The following is a 21,367-nucleotide window of genomic DNA, read 5'->3' as shown; positions in this document are numbered from 1 at the left end:
GCACAGCTCGGCCACCAGCAGCTCCCTTCCTCACTGAAGGGAGAATCGCTGAGCTTCCAGTGCCACTCTCAGCAAATTTCTACCTTCTAAGCAGCAAGTGTTTATACAACAGAAATCCTCGCATCAGCATTACCAGCTGTGTCCAAAGCACAAAGACTGCGTGCATGTACACGGCAAAATCTCAACATTTGTGTGCATGTAAACAGTGCAGGCCTTGAAAGGCAGAAAAAACAGTTTCAGAGTATACACCACAAAGTTTTCAGGTGCTTTAGTGTGTCAGAAGGCTGTCATGATCTGCTGCTCACCTTCATTATTTACCACCTGCTCAGTTAAAGCACCTCTGTAACTCACAGGGATTGCAACCATGCCTCATCAGCCTGTTTTACTGCCTGCCAAGACACCAGGCTTGAAAATGGAGGAAAACTTCTCCTCTCATAGCAGTCTGGCTCTTTGGTGTACTACCCTCCCCAATGTCAGCCTGAAACCAACCAACAGCAGAGCAAGGAAGTGCAGCAGGAAGAACTAATCTCTAAACCCCACCACTCAGACTGTGTTTGGCTGTACCAGGGAGATAAGCAGGGGAAAACTGAGGAGCTCCTCACAGCCCAATCGGCCCCCAGAAATCCTCATGGAGGTATGTGAGAGGTAGAGAAAATAGGCATGCTAAAGCTCTCAGGCAGAAGTCTGTCTCCACGCCAAATTACTCACTTGTAGAAACTAAGCAGACCTCCAAGCCCCTGAGAATACCTCCTCTTATGCAATTTCACTTGCAACTCATGGGAGCAGAAGAAGGACTCATCTGTAGAAGATGCCAGGACTTCTTAAGATTGGGACTTAATTAAGTGCTCACTCCTGAATAGGTACACCTTGAAAGGTGTCTCCTTCTCAAACCTGGGAACAAGCAGGAAGTAGCAAGAGAAAAGGCTGATTATTATTCCTTCTCTCAGCCAAACCACCTACGCATGTACTTCTTCAAAATATACACAATTAGGGCAACTTATGTTTGGGTTAAAGAGATGTGGGGAGAAGTTCTCAAGCACAGAAGAAAGAAAGGCTAGGGAAAAATACAGAAAGAAAACTGGATGAAACATACTCAAGCAAAAACCTGTCCATGAGAAAACCTCATGCAACACACAAGTATCTGGGCCCTATCTTCACGACAGCACTCATTAAAAGGTAACTATCTCCTGCATCCAGTTCACCAACATCCACTATGCCTAACTCATGATCACAGAATCACAGAATGTTAGAGGTTGGAAGACACCTCCAACACTTCCAGAGATCATCGAGTCCAACCCCTCTGTCAAAAGCAGGATCACTTAGGGTAGTCTGCACAGGAATGCATCCAGGTGGGTTTTGAGGGTCTCCAGAGAAGAAGACTCAACAACCTCCCTAGCCAGCCTGTTCCAGTGCTCCGTCACCCTCACTGTAAAGAAGTGTCTCCTCATGTTGATGTGAAACTTTCTATGTTCAAGTTTGTATCCATTGTTCCTTGGCTTATTACTGTGCACCACTGAAAAGACATTGGCCCCATCCACTTGACACCTACTCCTCAGATCCTTATGGACATTGATTAAATCCCCTCTCAGTCTTCTCAAGACAATGATCATTACTTTCCTGCTGTCTACAAAGGGGAAGGCTATTCCCCTTATCTTGACAGACCACCTAAACCTACTACTTCAGTTTATAGGAAAGCATTATCAGGAGTGCACCAACTATGGCACAGACACTCCTGTCACTCAAGCCAGTATACCAAAATTATTGAATGGCATTTGGAAATGACATCAAATAAAAAATTAACTGCTGTCTCACAAACAGCCAACAAGAACACTTCACTGAGTACTTGCTGGACCTTCTCTGCACACTGTGGAGTTCAAAATCCAGACTCATGAGGCAAAGAGAGCCGTACTGGTGACAGTAGCTCATCCATTGAGCTATTCTGCCCAAGCAGGGCAGAAGCAGCCCTGATGGGTGCAGCACACGTGCACCGTCCATCCCTGCCCATGACCAGCATGTATCTGCATCTGATAGTGCAGACACTCCCCAGGACCAGGAAGGCAGTGACAAGAGCAGTAACAAGGAAAACGAGAAATAAGGCATTAGCTGAAGTGCAAGAACGCTTCAATTGCAAAGCAGGTCATCCATTTAGGAGTTCTGAGTACTGAGGAGTACTGAGCAGGAGGCCTTTAACAGCTACAAAATGATCTTCCCCAGGTTAGAGGCAAGCAGGTGTCAGAAGGCTGGAATGCAGGGCGGAAGAAACAGAGCCACACTGCTCTGTGTGGCTCAGAGCCACAAGCCAAATAGCTCCAACATTCTCACTCCTCTCCATGGAAATGAAAGGCATAGAGGGAAAATACAAATCCAGCACCTAGGTACCCCTCACAGGTTTGGGGACCCCAGCACCCTAAGTGCTTGCAATACTCTTCTCTAGCTGTATCAGGACAGTATTTCAGATCTGATTTACTGTCTAGACATAGCATGCTACCACGCAGCACAGCTGAGGAGGACTGAGAGCACCAGAGTGTGAAAAAACAGACTAGCCCAAGTTTTTTGTTCTCTAAAAACAATACATCATGCAGTCTACAACAACATCCTCACAAAAATGCTCTATCTGTCCTGCACCTCAGAAACTGGCTGCTGAAAAATATCCAGAATGCAATTAAAACACGGATTCTGTTAAGTTTCACTTCCCTCTGCAATTTTATAATCGTCTCATCCATCAGTTTTGAAAGAATATTAATACTGGCATCAGCTGGCTCTCCACCTCCTTTGCTGAGCCAGCTTTTTGAAAGCCCTGTCCCTGCCTCTCAGCATCCAACCACAGATGCTGAGAGGAAGCGCAGAGTGAGAGGCAAATGAAGGTGAAGAGACACCAGTGGGGCACAGCCAGCACAGGTGCCACCCCACAAAGGAGCTGCTTCTTTCCCAGGGGAGCTACAGCAGCTTGCTGTAGCTATGGCACCATACCTCTGCCTGAAGATCTGCCCAAATATGATTACCTCAAAGGAAAAACACAGACATGAAACACAGAGGACGAGGGATTAACTGAAGCCTAGCCAAACTCAAATCAAACCTTAGACATGTAGGCTCATCAGCACCTCCAGGCTGGAGGTGGCTGGGTCAGGTTAGGTGCAATATTTTTGTAAATAGTTTTTATAAAAAGCCCTTCCCCCCCCAATAAGTTGTGTTCACCTCTCCACTGATACAAGCCATTTCTCCCAGCTGCTTTTCACAGGCTAGGCAATGTGCACAGCCCTCCATCTTCAGATCAGAGCTGAAAAAACAGTACCACACTCCCTTTTGTATACATGAAGTTCTGTGACAGTTTTAGGCTATGCCTTTAAGAAGGACAGCTACTGAAACACTCTGGTTGAATGTTTTGGTGTAAAAAGGAAAACAAAAGATAGTTCTAAACGAATTTCATTCCATTTTGCTCTTTTCCATTTTGTCTCTCCAACTGAGGTAGCTGTGGTTTGTGTGTGGGGGGAGAACCGAACTTCTTTCACCACCACAAGTTCTGTACTGAAATATTAGCTCTTGAACTTGCTCACACATGGTGGTAAAGCAGGGAAAATTAGTTGGTGCTAGTTTTGAGCATCTGGCTTATTCAGGATTCTGTAAAAGGGTACAATCCATTGAGTCATCCAACATTTTTTAAGATACTTTGTCCTGTCATTATTTTATTCATCTAGTTCATCATATTTCTATCTATCATGGCAATGATTTATATCACAAACTCCCCACAACAAGTCTGACTAAAGTAATTGTCATCCAACTGTTTCATTGCAGGTCAGCCTGGTCTGTTCCAAGGTGAGATTTTGTTGGCAACAGCTTTTTCTTTGCTGGAATCATCCAATTTTCCTGATCTATTTTAGAGAAATAAAACAGAAAAAAAAAAAAAGGGGGGTGGGGGGGGAGAGGGGGAGGAGACAAAAGGCCCCAGGTACATAGAAAGCACCAATTGTTACACTCGTTTCAGCACAATCAGAAATAGAGGCATTGGAATGTGCTGCCCAGGGAGGTGGTGGAGTTGCCAACCCTGAATGTGTTTAAAGGTCGTTTGGATGTGGCACTTGGGAATATGGTTTAGGGGTGAACCTTGTAGAGTAGGGTTATCAGTTGGACTTGGTGATCCTGAGGGTCTTTTCCACCCTGAATGTTTCTGTGATTTCTGTGATTCTGCTTCCTCCTCTCTTACTGTTACATGATGTTTATACTAACCACCATCTCCCTCCACCCCTTGGACAAAGCAGTAGGAAGAAACACTGTAAATTGGTCAGAAGACTGACATGCAGGTCAAAAGCATCTAATGACTTGCTGGGGACTACAGACATCACTCCTCTGAGAAGTGGCTGTGTTGCACCAACTTGTATTTCAACTGGAAGCCCAGCCTTTACAACTTGCAAGCTTTTGCTTGTACTGTCATGTTTCTATTCACTCCCCGAGAATAAAACAGCACAAGGGGCCAGTCTTCCTCTCTCTTCTATGAAGTGATGTAATTTCAATCTCATTTTTAACCCTGTAAAATGGTACATCCACCTAGGATTTATTGTAGAAGGTAGGTGGGATCAAGCAAGACTGCATACAAAGAAACACTCAGAAACAGGGCAGCATATTCCTTAGGTGTATACTGGTTTTACACAGTAAAACCAGTTGGCCTGAACCAGCCACTTGTCCACAGCCTGATCTTAGGGGATGCCCATAGTAATGCTTCTGGGCTAAAAGAAAAGGGTAAGAACCCCCTGAAAATACTTCATTCAAGGGCTGGCCTTTATCTACAGTTTGAACACACAAAAATTCCAGATCTAAACTGGAGTCAAGATTCCACACAACCCTACCTGGGTATCCAGATCTGGGACTTCTGAAAATGGTAGGTAGCACTGGTAATAACAAAAGGTGAGCATGGGCTAGAGCAATGGTACCAGAAAACAAGTGGAAAAGCAGGTGGTATTTGTCAGGGATGTACAGGAACAGAATGAAAGGAGGCAAAACCGGAGAGGGAGAGTTTAAGGGAGTGAGAAACTAGTCTGTCACTGAGGAACGAGCAGGACAGACACAGTCAAGTCAGAAAGGACTCAAGAAGCACCAGAGCTCTGCCCACCCCATCCTTAAAAGGGATCTAGGGGTATCCTGGCTTTGGGCTATGAAAACCCCAACAAAGCAGCAGATGACCTTTTGAGCATGACACCCCACTCTTGACAAATGCCACCATCCACAGCCTAACAGTGCTCTTAAGCAGGCCATTATCTCAGGGGTTGGAAATTAATGCTGCAACCCAGAAGTCTACACCCTCTGCATGACCTGGGTCACTGCACATTCATGTGTCAGGACTAATTTCTAGTTATCTTCCATTTCTCCTTTTGTACAGTTATAAAATTGTGTGTAAGCCCTGCTGCATTAATTTTTTAATACAAAGACTGCAAACTTAAGCACTCAAAAATTAAAAGGTATCATAATGAAGCATGCCCCTACAAGCTTCATGCAGTTCCTGTATACATTTGCACCAATTCTGTCTCCAATTCAATGATCACAAGTCATTTGAGATCTGGAAATCAACTGCTTTAGGAAAAAGATAAAGTTGTGTGATAAAAGCCATGGCTGTCTCTCAAATCCTGCCTCAGTGCAGGTCAGGGAGATTAGTGAAGGAGGCAACACAGGAAGAAAAGAAGAGATAACCACCTTGCCTGAGGAAGTTGGACATACCACCTGCAGGCAGCAATTACCTCTTTCGCAGCTCCACAGTCTTAACCAGTTATTCTTTCAGGGCAGTCTCCATCCTCTGTAAAACCAAAACACCTAGGGTTAACCTGCGAGTGTGCCGAGACTTACACCTGAGGTTAATCATTGCTGTGCTTCCAGCAGATGAACTGCTAGATCACGCTAGGTATTCTGAGCTGTGTGAAAAATAAAACTACCCCTAACTATTTCTTTCAGGCAGACAAAACTAAAGGCATTTCAATCACTGGAGCTTTTACTTGCTCTTTACCTTCACTCCTCAGCAATGAAAATGAAGACAGTACCTGTACCTGAGCTGTTGCAAGAGTAAGAACTTCCCCAACTGCGAAGCCCTCGGGAAGGAATTAGCAGCACTGCTGAGTTCAGGGTTTGGGTGGAGTGTAAAATAAGCAGATGTGGAGGCACATGCAAAAAAGTAAATGTGGGGAACAAAGACCGTAATTATGCAGTGATCACCTATCTAGTGAAAGAGGGACTCCAAAAAGGAAAAAAGGATGTAGTTCTAGAATGTACCATAATGCAAAGTTAGTCCTGGTACTTCCTTACTTTTGTCTGCCTGATTTTGTAACCCCATTGTTCTCCTAATGTCATTATTTTGTAAGTAATTAAAATGCAACATAATTAAGAGCTCATGGTTATATCTTTTCATCATTAATAACATGTGGAATAACTAGCAGGCTGTGCTCCCAGCATGACTGATGCCTCCAGCACATGTCTGTGAATTACTCTTTTTTTGGTTTTTTTTCCTCCCCTTCACCTTTATAGGAGGTAAAGCACAGGGAGGAAAGGGAGAGACTTTCTATTTAACTCCGATTCCATGCACAAGCAGTACGGGGAGGAAACCAAGACCAGTCTCAATCAGTTGCACTGAAATGAATCCTAAGGGATCAGACTTACACATCAGAGACTCTGGGCACCTGATGCGTTTTACCCAAAAGTCAGAATTAAATCTCCCACAGCCTGGATCCTAAATGACCCTGAAGGCAGCCTTCTGCCCAAACCACTGAATTCCTCCTACCTCCCACATTAAAACTGAAGTATAATTATTGCTGTTAACTGCAGGTCAGGGAAGCAGCCGAACCCCTCCGGGTTGTGCTTGCTGGTGAATGCAGCCAATAAGCAACTTCTAAGAGCAACTGCAAGCAAAAATTATGGTCATATGTGGATGATAATTATTATATTGGGTTTTTACAATAAATTACCCTGCACTCCTTGGACTTCAGGCAAATTGTTAATGCATTTCTCAGAGTCAGGCGAGCCTGGCTCACCCTCCTTCATGAGACAATGCAGCTGCAATAGCAACAACCTAACTTGTTTTATTTGTGGATTGTACTAGCTGGCAAGAGGCAGTGTGTCTGACAGCGTGCTCGCTATGTAGGCTTCCTGCTTTTTAAAAGGATCATATTTATATGCCCCTGTTGACAAAACACACACACTACCTTTTTTTTTTTTAAAGTAGTATTTTTACCTTGCATTTCTACCTACAGGTGCTGGCAGCTACTACACAACAAGCTTTGAACAATCTTTTGTTCCTACCAAAGCAAGCTTCACTTCCATCTTTGCCCATTCTCAGAAAGCAGAGCCTGCAAAACCTGGAGCTATCAAGTCTACTGCAGCTAGTCAGAGCCTGCAGCATCCTAGGCACTGGGGCCACACCAGATTTCTCCAGTGCACATCTTTTAGAAGAGCACCACTGTGGAAAAATCCATCATAGTGGTGGAAGCATTGCAATCCTTCCATCTTGGCACACAGTCCCCTTGGTTTGGTTAAAAACCTAATAGAAAAAACACTACACCATCACTAAATGTATGTAGTTAGCACACTACAGTTAACACAGTCAGAAATGTTACAGCAGCAACATTTTACCCCATCACTGCCTGTTCCAGGATTTCTCACAACTGAAGCTTGGCTGGCCAGCACCACCAGAAGAGGGACCTGCACAGAATGTGTAGTCTTGAGCCCATGAGCTCATTTTTAGTTATCACGGTCATCTTCTACTCTGCCAAGCTGCCAGGGAGGGGAAAGGAAAGGAAACAAGAGAGGTACTCCTTCACTAAGTGCCACTTATCTAATAGAGGAGAAACTTACAGACATATGCCAGAGGTGCCCAACCCCATTTCCAGCAGGCAGAGTGGGATCAGCATCCCCCTTTGCCCCGTTGGCATGGCTTGGTGCTCTACAACTTCTGTAACCCACGATGGGGAGCCAGCTACGCAGTTCCTCCTTTCATCTCAACCTGATCTTAGCTGTATCACAGTCTGTACGAAATGGAGTAGCATATGGGTGTTTAGATTCAGCTCAGCCCTCTCGGGTGCCACACAATATTCACGTTAGAGAGTGACACTGCCAATCTCTGAATAGCCACACTATGCCACAGGACAACAGGCAAGTATTATCTGAAGACCAGCAGCAACAGAGAGGGTAGAAATACATGCACTGGCTGATGAATTGCAGGTGCATCCCATATATGCTCCTTGATACCTCAACACTCCTACCTCCTTATGCTGGTGCCTGTCTTTTCCTTCACTCCAGATCTGAAAGTGCCCACTGCACCCAGCAAAGCTATACTGAAAAGTTTTCCAGAACATGCACAGCCTTGGTGAGGGTAATACTACTTTTCCTATTACAGCTTAGCCTAGATTTCTGAGGAAGATCACCTAAGGCACCCCTGCCAGACCCAACTGCAGCTACATCGGGGTGCTCAGCAATACTGAAGTATGTCCTTAGCATCTCACAGCATCAACCCAAATACACACCTGTGTAAAGTAACCATGGGGAGGAGACTGTGTGGGAATTAAAGACTGTATTCACTCACAGAAGCTATTTTGGGAGAAATACAAGGCGCTGAATGTCATCTTTTCACTACTGTCAAATAACCATTGAATTCAACATGATGACACCAGTGAACACCTAGATAATCATGCTGCCACTGCACATAGACAAGTTGTGCAGACACACTCCTCTGCAGAAGTTCTGCCCAGGCTGCATGTTCCTATCTACTCTGATGGCCACCTTCATTCAGCCCCAGCTGTCCTGGAGGTCAAGGAAAGCAGCATCCAATTTACGGCTGTCAGCTTGACAAACAAAAAGGTCTGAGGTAACCTATCTGCTAGAAATTTGCTTCCTCTGCTGTCTTTCCCCTCTGTCACAGCCACTGCAGCTCCTTACAGTGTTACCCCACACTCACCTATGACCTGGAGAACAATCATGCACACCTCACTAGACTGCCAGGGATATGAAGGTGCTACATGTTTGAGCACCATATATGCAATGCTTTGCTGGGCAGCTGCTACCACACAGAATGGAGGACAGCTGAAAACAAACCTCCTTTTATTCAGAGAGAGCACTGCCTTGAAGATTTCTCAGCTAGACACTAATCTTAACAAAAACAAGTGGGAAATTAATGATCTTCAAGACTGCCAGCCTTTGGTGCGATCTGGTTGAAACTGGCCAAAGGCAAAGGGCAGAAGACAGACCCTACTCATTTCCTGGAGAAACTAAGTTAAAATGAAATAAAATAAAACCAGATGAAAAGTATGATGTGTTTGATTAGTGGCATTTCCACATCAAGCTGCATCCCAGGAAAGACGGCTCAATCAAGCTTTTGAGCTGCACAGCACACACTGCAGAAGAGCTCTGTAACTGCCCAGCTTTTGCACTTCGAGCAGGAAGGAAGCAAAACTCATTTACAACTGGCAGTTACTCTGAAGGGGTAATTTCTGCATCAGGAAGATAGGGAATGCAAGGTTGTTTGCATCTGAAAGGGGTGAAATGCCTTGTCAAGACCAAAGAACTATTACTCAGTGTGTATGGAAGGTGCTGGGGCATACCTTCATAACCCCAGCCAGGGAGGTGATCTCAACTCAGAGATTTCAGCCTTCGTCTGCTCACCATCCCTAGTATCCCTCTGCTCACACTGCTAGCACTTCACTACCTGCACTCAAGAGGGCGCCCTTGAGGCAGAGGTCAACCCTGCTGTAGTTCGATTGGCAAATGCTGGTCCCTTGCCAGACCACGACGTGAGGAGATGCTGTACCATTAGCTTGAACTGATGAAGGCTAGGAGGGTTTTACCACACTACAGAGCTATGTCAGTTCCAAGGGCTCTTCTGCTCCCTTTTCAGAGCCCAGCCCAGCAGCAGGAAACCTACTTGTGCAGGAAATAGCATCAGCAAAGCAAGCAGGCAACTCTGGACAGACTCTGGAACAGCTGTGGCGTTTCTCTGGAAGCTGCTTACTGTAAAGGAGATGAAAGTCCAGCCTCTCGTTTCACTTCCAGCCCACCCATCCACCTGACAGAGGCAAAGAGTAAGAAAAAGAGAGAATGTAAGGCATGCCAGGATCTCAGGCTCTGGAAATTAGCTTCACACATTCTCCATAAAAGTGCACTCTAACCCAAAATCTACTGCCTTGAACTCAGATTGCACACCATTTACTCAGATGAATAACCACACTCAATCTAGTGGGATTACTTGCCTGAATAACTGCTACTTGATATACAGCAGGGCTGCAGAACTGGCTGACAAGTAAGTGCAGGCATACAGAAGGCAATGTAAGACCACCCTTTTAAAAGGCCAGTACCTTAGGCCCTTAAGGTCTCAGAGTCACCAACAATGTGATCAAAACCACAGATTACTGGGTAGAGTCGCACCAACTGATCACAGCATCATCCTGATCATATGCATCCCTCTAGACCTGCATCCTTCCGACACCACCAACTGATTTGGGTCACAGTCTGACAAAATTTTCACTGACTTCAAAATCTAAATTCTTCTCCAAAAGATGGCTTCAGAATTCAAGAGTATAAGCTTCATTAGCTTCCAGCAAGACTTCAGATCCCAAGCACAAACTAATCCTCCATAAAACCCCAGCAGAGAGGTACCACTGCTCCTACTCTGTCAGAATTGGTTCTAAGTAAGGTCAGCTCTTCTGTAATGAACCCAAACATGATAGGGCATTTGTTCTCAGCACCACGCAAGTGAAAAAAATGTGCAGTTCACACCCTGGAAAGCTTTCAAGAGGCATCCCTGAGCTTAAAGTCTTTGCATGCAAGCTTGCTCGCGAGTATCCCTCTTTAATTTCACTGGGACACATGCACAACTGAAGTTAGAGCTATGCTGAAGCCTTCATCAGACTGTGGCTGATGAAACTCCTGCTCCAGTTCATGGAAGGGTCAAGGTGAGAACCTTGAACCGGAGCCAGGTACAGGCACAACCAAAACATACTCCAGAGATTGGCAAAACCAGGTTCTAGTGAAGTCACCTGGAGAAGGGTGACCAGCAAACAGAAACATCTACCTGCCCATTTCCTGCACACTCTAAGCTATAGCCTGTCTTTGGATGAGCCCCTCGTTCAGTTACTGCTTTTGCATGTACAATTTAAGCCCATTATATTAAGGCAGAAATAATATTTATTGTCCTGCTGGCATTTCTAATCTGGATATTTCACAGCACTAGCCAGTGTTCCTGAAGAGACTCTAGGACATGCGTATAAAACTTCCATCAGGTGTGGCTCCAGCAACTTTCCTTCCCCTAGACAAGCAGCACAAAATAAACACCTTTTTCATTTGTCTTCACATACCTGGCAAGCCGTCCAAAGCCTCTAACAGACCTTACAGGTTTGAACCAGAGGTTGGGGCTTTTTAACTATACTGCCAACAACAGCGTGTGTGCGGCAGGAATTTTCCACAGAGCCCCGTCCCGACAGTCATGGACACATCAATGCCACGAACAGCACCAGCACCAGGCTGTCCCAGCTCCGCAGTCCTCGGCCAGGGCTACGTTTCGCCTTTCATGCAATTAACAAGAAGCTGGAATCCACTCGCGCATCGTTACATAGCAAAAAATAACGTTTCCAGGTTTTTTTCTCCCTAAATTGCTATGATTATCATCCCATGAGCTTTGCATTAGTTCAAACTCAGTGAGCATTTCAAAAAGGCCTGTGACACCAGCCTGAGTATAGGAAAGCTAAAACCAAGACCTTCATACTCCCTAAGAAGTTGGAAGGTTACCAGTATTTTCCAACGTCCTCAAATCAGACCCAAAGCCTAACCAAAACCGTATCAGAAGGAAAAAAGCTCTGAAATGCACTTTTTAAAGTGTAAACAAAATAAAGCAACCAAAACCCACAAACAACAACAAAAAGAACCCAAACCATTGACGATGTCGGTTAGGAGAAGAAAGAGTTTCAGGGAGGAAACAGGAATTACTGTTTATAGTTCGATTAATGAGACCTTATCAAAAGACTGTTTGCCCTTTTTGTTGGTTTTGGGTTTTGGGTTTTTTTTCCCCCCCTTCTCAGACACCTATTACACAAACACACCCCCTCAATGCCTCCCCAGATAACACCCTGGTGCAAACATCTTAAGTGTATATACATCCTAGAAGAGGCAGACAAGTCCCTCCACCGGACGGCATTTCGGAACAAAGCGCTCGGGTGACGGATGTCGGCTGGGCTCGTAAATCGTTTTTCGCAGCTCGACCTCAGCTAGGAGGCATCTAACGCCGTGACAAACTCCGAACGCTGCCACTCTACAGAAAGGAGGATCCTATCTAGGCAGAGGGCTTCGACCCTCTCCTTTTGTCTAAGAAAAAAAAAAAGGCAATTTTCTAAAAGGCCAACGAGATGTCCGGCACTTAGTGACAGCACCCGAGCTACCGCATTTCTTCCCCTCTAATAGCCAACATAAGGAAGGAGGGGAAATTAAAAACCAACCAAACAACAAAAAAACACCACCACCAACTACTAACCCAAACCCAACACCAAATGCAACACCAAACCTCCAAGAGGAACAAAGGACCCCCACCAAAACCCCGTCTCCAAGTTCTCTGCATGTACTTGCTCATGAAGCACAAGGCTAACACTCCTCGTCTGATGCGATGCAAGCGCAACCCTGCCGGGTTTCAAAGTAACCTTCTCTCCCCGCCACTCTCCCGGGAGGCGGCGGGAAGCGGGCATCCCCAAGCACGTTTCGGTGGATCACCTGGACCTAGCATCACGCCTGGCTCCGTCCTGCTCGCCGGTGGACGGGCGCCGCGCAGGGAGCGGCGAAGCCGAGAAGCAGCCGCAACGGCGACAGCGGAGCCCTGCTCTGCCCGCAGCAAGCAGTGCGCGGCGGGGCAGGCGGTTACGAAACCCGCGTCTCCCCCTCGCACGGGCGGGAGGGAGGCGTGGCGGGGGGCATCCGCGCCCGCGGCGGCCCCGCTCCCCGCTGCCGTGCCGGGAAGGGGCGGAGGAAAAGGCGGCCCCCACCGCTACATCTAACGCACACGAGCATCGCCCCCGAGGGGGCTGGCCGGGAAGGGAGCCCAGGCGGTGGGGAGCGGATACCCACTGACCTTGCCGCCATCCACCGCCGCCGCGCCTGCCCGCGGGGTGGCAGCCCCGCGCCCGCTGCCGCAGCCGGCGCCCTCGCCCCGGCAGCCGGCACCGCCCCCCAGTGCCCCGTCTCCCCCCCCCCCGTCCCCCAAAGTGCGGGGACGAGGCGGAGCGAGGCGGCGGGAAGCGCCGGAGCCGCCGCGGATCCCGGTGCGCTCCGCCCCACCCCGGGCCGACCACGGCTCAGTGAACTACTGGAAGCGGCTGCCCGGCGGAAGAGCAGCGGCGCTGGGAACAGGAGCCCCCTTTGCCCTGGGCGGGCAGAGGCGGCAGCCCAGGCCGAAAGCAGGGTGACCCTGCGGCAGCCGCGGGTATCCCCTACCCTACCTGATCCCGCCCGCGGGCAGAGGGAAAATGAAACGCTTGTGGGGCTCCTCAGCGCTTGAGAAGGACTCTGCGGCTGTAAAACGCAGCTTGCTCTGCCTCGGCTCGGTGTGTGAGACAGCTGCACCTGAGTGTGCCCTCTCGGTGCAGCTGGCAGAGCAGTGCATGTCCTGCACACCCTTCAAAGGTGCCTCCACGAGGTGCACAGGGCTGTTGAGGTCCCCATGGAAGGCGTGTTCTCAGGATCACGTAACCGGTGCCTTGAGCCTAGGAGATCTTCAGTCCCAGCTGGAGGCTTAGAGCTGCATTACTGGTGCACATTACAGTAATTAATAGGTACGTGTGGCATGTTGCCTTACTGTAGCAGACTCGGGCCTGGGCAAGGGAATAAGGCCTCCTTTTTAATCATTGCACCAAGGCGTACACCTTCTACAGAGTACAGGACCGCTGACTTGTTTCTCTTGAACTGCCTGCAGAGAAAATAATCCTGTTTACATCATCAGTAAAAAAAAATAAATGCATCTGTGCCTCCTAGTGCCTCACATGGGATCAGTAATGGCAAGCAACAAGAGCTACAAATGGCAAGGGCAGAGAAGCATCTTTCCACGTCTCATCACCTTGCCTTTCTGCAGAGCTGGCGGAGGTGGGGGCAAGCAGTTGCAAGTAGCATGAAAACAAACCTGATCTTACCCAGGTTCTGGGTTTAGTCAGAACAGCCCTCTCCTCATAGAATCTTTTTGGCTGGAAAAGACCTTTAAGGTCATTCTCGAACTCTGACAAGTCTGGTGCTAAACCACCCCTTAGCACTCCATCTATATACCTTTTAAACACCTCCAGGGATGGTGATTCAACCACCTCCTTGAGCAGCCTATTCCAGTTTTTGATAACCCTTTCAGTTAAGTTTCTTCAAATACCCAATCTAAAACTCCACGCTATTTCTTCTTGTCTATCACTTGTTACTAGGGAGAGACCAACACCCACTTTGCTACAACCTATAGTTGTAAACAGCAGTAATGTCTTCTTTTCTCCAGTCCAAACAATCCCAGATCTCTCAACCACTCCTCATAAGACCTGTTCAGCAGACCAGCTTAACTGTTCTTTGGATCCACCCCAGCACCTCAATGTCTTTCATGTAGTGAGGGCCCCAAAACTGAATACAGCACTCAAGTACTCCTCCCCAGGTTCTGCAGCTCCACAGGGAAATCATTGCCTGTGGAGGAATCAGACTTCTGTAACTGTAGCTGGCAAAATAAATTGTTTTCACAAGCCTGGCTGGTTTGCTCCCTTTCTCCCCTGTCTCCTTTGCAATGGGGTTGTTTGCAGAGCAGGGGCTCCAACAAGCTAAGGAAGGTCTACAGTGCATTCAGTAGTACAACTCCAGGTTCTGTCATAAATATTTAAAGCTAATTACCAGTCTCAGAATGAACATTCAAAGCAGATTTTTGTGTCACACTGCGTTTCTTTCTTCAGGTTCTAACTTTCCTAATCAAACAAACTGAGATAAGACAGAAGTCAAATAGACCAAATTTCAGCCACCAGTTTTGAGTCTGGAGTATTAGTCACTACCATCCCTGACCTTTCATGATGTATTTTATACCACAGGCATCCTTTCAGCACACATAGCAGACTTTCACTTTTCTGCTGATTGGCTAGAAAGACTGCATAAAAGATTTCACTGCTCTTCCTTTTCCCTCCCACATCTGACTAATCTGAAGAACAAACATCCAGGTTATATCTACCACTAAAGGTTCTCCAACTTTTGTTCAGAAAAAGTCTCTGAGATGCTAGAGTGGGGGGTGTGCATGGTCGCTTTTTTACAGTTTGAAGAGATCCTTATGCCAAATGCATATTGGGTGTTGGTCTAACATCCTGGTTTTGAAGAAGTTTGAGAGAATTTTGGGAGGTACAACTCCTTACATGCCTCTGTCTTCCAAGTCTTTACCATTCCATTGATTGTTTCCTCCTTAGAAAACAAGTGGCAGCTATTGCCCACAAACAGTGCTACCGTACCAGATCTCCATGGACACAAGGGAGGAAAATTCATTACAAAATGGAAACAAATGTCCCTCCAACTAAGCACCAACAAGCACTGCTGCAAATGATGTCCACCAGAGAGGCTAGGGACTACACAGATGCAGAGGAGGACAACTTGCTCACTGAGACAGATCCTGCGAGGCAGTGTTGAAGAGCATTGGCACGATGACTTTGTTAGTTATATTGCTGCTGTGGATTATCATTACAGCACAGTTTAGACAGCTCAGCTGAGACCAAGATGCCCCCACATACCCCCATACCCCTACGTGGGTTAAGTGGACAGCAAAGAATCAAATACTTCTTCTCCTGCATGCAAATATAGGGTCCTGATCCTGGAAGAGCTAGTGCTGATGCTTGGATTTTAGCACTGACTTCCTCTACTGAATGGATTAAGTTAATGTATATGTATAGCTCCTGGCAGAAGTGCTATCAGAGAGATGTAGCAGACAAGGGGAAAGGCAAAGCAAGCATAATTACTCCCAGGAGGATTTGTGTATTGCTGCTGCAGTCATCCCCCAGGCTGCACCTGTTATGAGAAGAAAAGTCTTTACAAAATCTCTAGGGAAAATAATCTTGAAAAGTTCCCAGCAATAGACTTGAAATAAAAGAAGGGAAATGGATTTCAGCTTCAGATTGCTCCACAAAATTTATTTCTGTAAAACTCTTTTCACCAGGACACAGATTTGTAGAAGGTTCTTGGGCACTGCCCTTTTCAGTGCCTACCTGATAAAATGTGTAAAAGGGCTCGTCTGGCACCAGAGGTGTGGAGAACAGCGCCATGCTCTGCCCTGCAAAGGCAGCTATGTTCTACCCACTGCTGTTCTCTCAAGGGACTTTTGTTTGTTTGTTTGTTTGTTTTACATCTGGATTTTTCTAACTATTTTTATAAGCACATCATATGTAGCAATCAATTGCAACAAATTGCTCTTGGAAATGTTCACTCTAGCACAGCTCGTACTGGGAAGATGGAGTCTCCCATCACCCACGGGGATAATAGGAGCAATCTCTACACATGCTGACATAGCACTAGGACACCATAACAAAGCTAACTAACTCCTGGTTTCTCTGCTATGATCACCTAAGCAATATATTTATAAGACTTCACTGTCAAATTTTCAGCTCAGGGAGCAAGTCACCAAATGATCATAAAATCAGATTTGAGCCTGTGAACATTTTAAAAATAATCAGCACATAGAGGACCCATTCCTTTTCATTTCTGAGCCAAGAGTGGAGACTTAAATCATATTCCCAAGGTTTATTCTGTTACTAAGAAGTCTAGGAACTTTTTTTAGCCTAGTTTCCTAGAGAAACAAAGTTTATAACATCATGCTGTCTGTGTATCTTCCTGTCTTCCTGTTTTCCTTCAGCTGCTTTTGAAACCATTGGCCAAGCTGTCAGAGGAAGAAAAATCAGGGACATTAGTGTCCTTACTTTTTCTTTTTTCCCCTATTTGTAATTACTAATGGGACAGATGAAAGAAACTTGTTTGACCGCTACCAAACGAGAGGCAGGGAGAGTTCAGTACTTCTTCGTTCAGCCTGGGAGCAAACAAATGTGTGTTGTGAGATAGCAGTACCTAACCAAACTTAGAATCATAGAATTGTTAGGGTTGGAAGGGACCTCAAGGATCACCTAGTTTTAACCCCCCCTTGGCCAGGAGCAGGGACACTTCACGCTAGATCAGGTTGCTCACAGTCACATCTGGCCTGGCCTTAAAAACCTCCAGGAATGAGGCTTCCACCACCTCCCTGGGCAATCTGTTCCAGCATCTCACCACCCTGATGGTAAAGAACTTCTTCCTAACATCCAATCTGAATCTACCCATTTCTAGTTTTGTTTCATTCCCCCATGTCCTGTCACTACCTGACATCCTAAATAGTCCCTCCCCAGCTTTCTTGTAGGCCGCCTTCAGATACTGGAAGGCCACAAGACGGTCTCCTCGAAGCCTTCTCTTATCCAGACTGAACAGCCCCAACCCTCTCAGCCTGTCCTCATAGGAGAGGTGCTCTGATCATCCTGGTGGCCCTTCATAGTATCTCCTGCTCACATGACATCTTTCAGTGGAAAGAAATGAAAACTTCTACTGCCTAAGACCTCTGGGCCTAATGAGAAAGAATTACATTAACCACCAAAATTGCTGCTGAAACGGCCTGTCAAATCTCACGCCTGGTGCAAAAGCTTCAGGGAAGGCTGCTGCCTAAAACTGCACGGCAAGAGGCCAGGCCATGGAGATTAAAAAAGCATCTATCAGTGGAAGGAAACAGGCTCAAGCCCCACTGCCCACAGGTGATTGTCACTCCTCATATTGATACCCTGTGATAAAAATGAAATGAACATATTGGCTCGTGACATCTGGACAGGCTCGTGCACTCTCCCTTGTTCTCTTCCATAAAAAATGGTTTATTGCATGCTTTAGAATATTCAGCAGAGTGAGTATTTTTACAGATCACTACACTGAAAATGGGCATGCTAAAAGGCCAGGTATTTGCGGTGACTCGGTTTAATAAATTGCTTTGAACCCCTACTCTCTCTCTCTCCCTCAAAAAAATTCGTAATTTTCCAGTTAGGAGGAGAGCCTTCACCCATGTGCTAGCATTAAAGGCTTCAAGCAAGAGTAGATGGTCACTGTGCTTACCACAGAAGACAAATATGTTCTATATTCACCTGTATGCCCTTCAGCCCACTTTTTGTCCTTGTATTGGGTACAGAAATCTGACCAATAGTCTTCACAGAACCACACAACTTCAGGGACTGGAAAGGACCTCCAAAGATCATCCAGTCCAACCCCCCTGCCACAGCAGGATCACCGACACCAGATTACACAGGAACGCATCCAGGCAAGTCTTCTCCTGTGATAGTTTGTAAATGGATATCTGTTAGGTATAAACTTTAAAATAAAGGTGCATTGACGTCTTAAAGTACAAGAGGTGGAAGTTGCTCCTTCCCTATCAGCTGCTGCCTTTACAACCAAAGGGGAGATGTCACAGGAGGTGATTCAGAGTCAGAATCCAGTTTGGATACTGTGTGTCACATTCAGCCTCGGCTAATGTCCTGCCACAAACAAGATAAGGGAAAAAGCTTCCTGCTTTGAAATTTGGTGCCTGCAGACAGGCAGAGCCCCTTGAGTGCCCTAATCTAGGAGAGCACTTGGGCCTGCTGATATATCCCTTTGTCTCCCTCAAAGTGATGGCCCAGATAAACCCAGATTCAGGAAACTAACTCAGAGAAGCCACAAACCCTGTGTCACACCAACTGGGGCTTTCCATCTGCAGCACTACCTCACCACCATCACAGAGCAGCCTGTGTGGATGTGCCTGAGACATGCCAACCTGGCATCCCAGCCACCAGTCTTTGGCTTGGCAAGGCTGAGGTGGGAAAGGAGCTCTGAGGATTCTCCTGTCTAACTCTCTGGTCAAAGCAGGGTCAGCAACAGCAGGGTGCTCAGGGCTGTCTCCTGCTGGGTTTTCACAGAATCATAGCAGCTTAGGCTGGAAGAGACCTTAGAGATCATCTAATCCAACCTCCCTGCCATGGAACATTTTGAACGTTTACTGCCAGTACAGAGTGCTAGATAAACACACCAAAGGTTCTACCACGGTGGTTACTCCCTGTACAGTCCTGGATATTGTCTCTGCTGATGCAGTTGTCAAGAAATGAAGGAGGGGGGGGGAAGTGTTTATGAGCTCTAGCAATTATCTGCAGAGCTGTACTTTTATATCCCTTTACCCCATCACAAGGAGACGTTTAGAAAAAAATACACTGATATGAACAACATCTTTGTCCTTTGTTTTTTCCATCTGACAGGACAGAGTCATACCAGTATCTTCTCAATAATTAATAGCTCACTATATATTAAACAAAAAAATAAACATCTGTGTGACAAATATTCTCACATCAGTGAATTTCAATTACCAAAACTTGATTATTTAAAACAAAACAAAACAACACAACACAAAACAAAACAAACACTCAAACAAACAAAAGCCAGACTCTTTTGTAATCCAAAGCAACACTGAATTTGTTGCTGGGTATTAACTATATTGAAAATCCATTAGTCAGCCCCTCATTCATCCATGGTAATTCACTCTCCTCCTCTGAAGTAGCTGAGGTTTAAGAGAATTACAGCCCTCATATGTAAACACAACACAAATAAATGACACAGAGATATTTCATCATAATTTACTAAGTCAAACAACTACTTCATTCACTGTTCAAGACTTGCATACCACAGCATCATGATGGCCCTTTGGCACCAGCTCACTACAGAGAGTCCTATTTGACAAAAGGCTCTATTCAAAAAAAGAGTTGAGGTTGCAAACAAGCATTGGAAATTAGAGAATGCCCAAATTAAGGCTGACTCTGCAAGTGCCTCTTGACATGATTGTAGCTTCAGTGACAGAAATGCATGCTGCTTCTCACAGCACCCTGGGCGCCCCTTCAGTTGCACGGGCTCTTGGCAGCACAGCTCCCACTCCCCACTGCTGACCTCCCCTGTCACCTGTCCCTATGCCTCCACTTCAGTTCCATGTCCCAGGCTCTTTGTGCTCTCATCCCTGGTATCCAGCCCTGGTAGGCCACTCTCCACTCTTCAGTACAATCTCCTCTGTTTTCCTTGCCAGGCTCTTGCCCACATTTCACCCAGGCAGCTTCCAAACCCAGTTTCCCTCCCCGACTCCCAGACCAGGCTTCCTACAGCAGGGAACAAGTATCTTCTCAACTGCAAGTCCCCAGCCTCAATCTTTCTCTCAAGGCTGCTTTAGTCTACTATTTATGCCACCTCCACAAATAAAGGCTAGAACCCTTCCTCCTCACCATTTGGGGTCCAGTAGGTGAATGCCAAGCACATGTTTCTGTGGTTATGCCTGGAAGCACCAAGAAGTGCATTGCCAGAAATCTCCCACAGTCCTTGCAGCTGTAAATCAGAGCATGGTCTCCACAGACAGAAACGTCAAAGAGATCAGAAACCAAACTTAGAAGCCTCTACCAGGTGTATGCCTACTGCAGTTTTCCAAGAGTTAATAACTTGTCAGAATCTGAGTATTTTTCATAGGAGCCACATAAGATGTGTGAATGAAACTGGATTTTCCACATAACATTATCACTGCCTGATCATGATTTCCCTTTCTAAAGGGAAAAAAATTCTGAGAAAGAGCTGAGCAACCAGAAACATCCCTCCAGCATCAGACTAAGGTCATCATCTGGCACAGAAAATATTAGCCCAAAAGGTTAAGGTTTCAACAAGTTACAAAATAAAAATAATAATAATAAATAAAACCCCTCCACTCTGACATCAATTAAAGTGAACTGAATGGAGAAAGATTATTTTCCCTAGTACAAGCACCACACATATTACCCTTAGGGTAGTATGAGTCCACAGTTCACATTACAGGCCTTGAGAAGATGACATCAGGCTGTGTAAACACTCTAAACATAGTTCATTAGGACCAAACAATCCAGTGGGTTCAGGGTGTTTTACACTCCTTGATTGGTGTTATAAACCCTGTAGTTACTACCAGCAGAACACTCTGTGTCCAACAATGAAAGTCCAGTGATCACCAAGACACGTCCCATCATGTACTTTAGCAGAGAAAATAAAGTGAGGCACAGAAGTCTCTGTGTTTATGCAGACACATTTGTAAACCACTGGCTGATCTTTCCAGCCCTTACCTGCAAAAGAAGCTACATAATTATAGAAACTTACAGGTTGGAAAAGACCCTCAGGATCACCAAGTCCAACTGGTAACCATACTCTGTAAGGTTCAACCCTAAACCATATCCCCAAGCACCACATCCAAACGACCTTTAAACACAACCAGGGATGGTGACTCAACCACCTCCCTGGACAGTTCATTCCAGTGCCTGACCACTCTTCATGTGAAAAAAAAATTCCTAAT

At 46.1% G+C, this 21,367-nt stretch overlaps 1 protein-coding gene across 1 annotated transcript in view; it reads right to left on the bottom strand.

The window, feature by feature from the left end:
* Nucleotides 1-12,877, bottom strand: part of RNF152 (ring finger protein 152) — a 41,594-nt gene extending 28,717 nt beyond the window's left edge. The window contains exon 1 of the mRNA XM_054164222.1: nucleotides 12,721-12,877. The gene's annotated coding sequence lies outside the window, so the exon portion shown is untranslated. The remainder of the gene's footprint in view (nucleotides 1-12,720) is intronic.
* Between the last annotated feature and the right edge of the window lie 8,490 nt (nucleotides 12,878-21,367).

This window comes from Dryobates pubescens, chromosome 9 (genome assembly GCF_014839835.1).
Source record: "Dryobates pubescens isolate bDryPub1 chromosome 9, bDryPub1.pri, whole genome shotgun sequence".
NCBI lineage: Eukaryota > Metazoa > Chordata > Aves > Piciformes > Picidae > Dryobates > Dryobates pubescens.
The sequence above is the reverse complement of the archived record's forward strand: the minus strand, read 5'-3'. Positions and strand labels throughout refer to the sequence as shown.